The following is a 3,521-nucleotide window of genomic DNA, read 5'->3' on the forward strand; positions in this document are numbered from 1 at the left end:
AAACAGGAAGTTTTCTTATATCTCGGTGATGCTTTGACTTCCGAAGACCAAACTTGGTCACACGCTTCGACATAGAAGTGGGCAAAAAAAAATTGGTGTCATTCAGCCACTAGGGGGCGATGTAATTAGCAAAATTGCGTTTTTGCTTATAACTTTTGACCCGTATGCCTGATATTCAAAAACCTGGTACTGTTGGACTCCTTGGATCATGCCGAGATCAACAATACCTATGATGTTAATTTCGCCCCATTGGATTTTCCGCCATTTTAGATTTTATCAAAAACACTTAAAAGTTTTCACAGGTCACAAATTTTGTCCGATCGACACCAAACTTCACACACATCATCTACAGACCATGCTTCATTAATGCATTACTTTTTGTCTTCGGAACTAAAACCGTTCGCCCGTAACAGCCTATCGAAATTTGCGGCGAAGCCGCCAAACAGGAAGTGAGTTCATATCTCAGCAACCCTTGCATGTATCAAAGCCAAACTTGGTGCATGGACTCAGGACCCAATCAGGGGGAAGCACAAGAAATTTGGCGACCTTTGACCTCTAGGGGGCGCTTCAATTAAGTAAGATGCCTTTTGGCCTGTAGCTGTTGATGTGTTTGGAATTAAAATGTACTAATGGTGTCTGGTAATACTGTTAGACGTCCTTAGGCCGACCCACGCCAACTTGTGATGTCATCGTGAGTGATTCGGCCGCCATATTGGATTTAATCAGAAACATCAAAAAGTTTTCACAGGTCACGAATTTCATCTGATCTTCACCAATGCATTATCAATACATTGCTTTCTGGAACAACTGGCAAAAGCATTCACCCGTAACAGCCCATCGAAATCGGTGGCGAAGCCGCCAAACAGGAAGTGACCTTATATCTCAACCAATCCTGGGTTGTTTGACTTGAAACCTGCTGTGACTGCTTAATGCTATATGTCTAATGCAACTGCATTGAGTTACATGGCAAAACTGGACTGCTGAACTTTCTGCTTGCCCCTTCAATGCTGCTTGCAGCTTTAATTATATATGCATTTATAAGTCTACAATAAATATTCTAGTTTATGTTGCCGTATGAAGCTTTCTGTTGTCCATTGCCAATAAAGTATTTTTCAGCAAATTCTGCGTTTTTGCTTTGTTGACCAAGTATTCTGACATTTAAGTGCAGTTCTTAGCAGCTCTTGATAACAAATGTGCAGGAAAGAAACCATCATAGACATAAACAGTGATAACAATCATGATAAATGCAAACATCATATATACAACTGTTGTGTATCTAGCAAATAGGTAGATTAAACATAAGAACTAAGTGTGTCAGCTAAACAAACAAACCTGTAGGATATAAAGTTATGGTCTGGTTACTAAGGGTACGTTTTTTTTCTTTGTGAAACTGAACTCATAGTTTCCTCTCCCCACTGTGTGGCTGAAGTGACTCTCCGTAACAGTGTAAGGGGGGAGGTGGGGTAGCACCGGAAAGGGCTTATTTTATAAGAGGTAAGAACAAGCTTTGAATGCTCAGAGAGACAGAGACAACATCACCAGTAGGAAAAAACCACGACAGCACACGGCACATCTACCGTGTGAGCAAGACCGCTTGATTCAGTGCTCTGACATCTAGCGAAGCAAGCAGCGAGACTATTCATTGAAAGCGATACTCACCGTAGTAGTAGTAGTAATAGTGTGTGTAGTAGTGTGTGTTTAAAGGTTCTTGGCTCCACCTCTGAAGGACATTATCCTCTGAAGATGCAGTTCAGCCTGGTTTTAGCTACTCTTCTCTGTTTCACAACGTGGATACGTTTGATCCATGCAAGTAAGTACTGCAAAAAAAAAAAAAATATATATATATATATGTATATGTATATATATTAGTTTTTGATCTGTTTGTCACTGTAAAATGAATGGTACTTACTCTTTCTTTCTCTATGTGTGGACAGGTTCAGCTCATGGACTGGTGTCAAACTGTTGTCTCCAGTGGTCCCGCACCAAACTTCACACCAAACAAATTAAGAGTTACACCGTTCAGTCTGAAAGCATCTGTCCCATCAAGGCAGTAGTGTAAGTATTCACGTAAATTCACACTGTAACTTGTTATATTTCAAAGCAAAACAAATCTCTCCTCTCTTACCTTTAGTGATATCTCATCATGTAGACAGTTTTGCTTTTAACCAGATTTTCACTCACAGTGTCTGTGATGTTTCCCGTGCGACCATAATGAAAGCGGAGTGAAGAGAATTTCATATTTTCTGCTGCTAAGAAAATCGTTTCTATATATTTAATTGGAGCGCTTCTGACATTCTTAAAAATCCAAATACCAACAAAAAAAGTAAATTTGAAAACAGGCCATGGCAAAAATGTGGATTGTTCAGATTAGCAAGAACCCTGTTTGTATAAAGTTGCTGTACGATGCTAAATGTCCAAACACTAAGGTAGAATATTTCAAAATCTGAACAAACTATCTTCACGGCTAGATACTATTAGAGGGAAGTGAGAAGAAATTATTTTGTTCTAACTTGACTGAACACGACTTAATTAGAGACAATGTTGAAACTGCATTACTTTGACATTAACAGCTCAATATCAATTTCAGGTTTCTGACAGTTCGCGGAAAGACAGTTTGCTCCAAACCAGAGAAATCCTGGGTGAAAACTGCAATCCTGAAGGTGGACAGGGTACAAAAAGCGTCGCTTGACAAAGAAGCTACAATGATTGGCATGACACCGGCACCATCCACAGCATCAACACAAGGACAGAATGAAGAAGGATTAACAAGTGACCTGCCAGATTCAACTTCAAGAATTAACTATAAGAAAGCCTGAAACAAATATATATCTGCCATATTTTATATTTTATTTTTGTAACAAGTAGTTTAATATTAATATATGAATCAAAAGCTATATTTGGACCTTTCTGCTGTCATTATACAATAAAGCACTTTTTCAGGAAATATTCTCTTTTTGTTTTGTTGACATTTAACTGTGGTTCTTGGTAGCCCTCATAGCATTTACACACAGTACCAATGACCAATGAGAACATCATAAATACACTGTTACATACAGCAGGTGGGTAGATTTAAACCAAAGGATGACCATCAATGTCAGCTACATAGACAAACTTGTCAGAATTCAGAATTATGGTCTGGTTAATAGGGTGTCTATTTTTATATGTGAAGCAGAATTCACTGTTTCCTCTCCCCACTGAATGTTTGTAATGACTATCCTCCATAGTGATAATAATAATAATAATACATTTTATTTATAGGCGCCTTTCACGACACTCAAGGTCACCGTACAAATTAAAATAAAACACAATTCAAATACACGAAATAGTTAAAATAAAACACAATTAAAGCACACACAAGCATAATATAGAACATATAGTTACATACAAATGACAGAATGGGAGATAGAAGTGAGACTATGGAATGGAGTAGGCCTGTCTGAATAAATAAGTTTTGAGCTGAGATTTGAAGGTGGTGACTGAGTCGGAATTTTTTAAGTGTTCTGGGAGGGCGTTCCACAGGC

The 3,521-nt window shown here is 38.3% G+C and overlaps 1 long non-coding RNA gene across 1 annotated transcript; it reads left to right on the top strand.

Annotated features, from left to right (window-relative positions):
* Positions 1-1,408: 1,408 nt before the first annotated feature.
* Positions 1,409-3,094, top strand: LOC311489601. The gene is made up of 3 exons (XR_014699129.1): positions 1,409-1,810; positions 1,935-2,055; positions 2,588-3,094. It is a non-coding gene; the product is annotated as an uncharacterized lncRNA (long non-coding RNA).
* Positions 3,095-3,521: the final 427 nt, after the last annotated feature.

Source organism: Chelon labrosus (genome assembly GCF_963514085.1).
Source record: "Chelon labrosus genome assembly, chromosome: 6".
NCBI classification, from domain to species: Eukaryota; Metazoa; Chordata; class Actinopteri; order Mugiliformes; family Mugilidae; genus Chelon; species Chelon labrosus.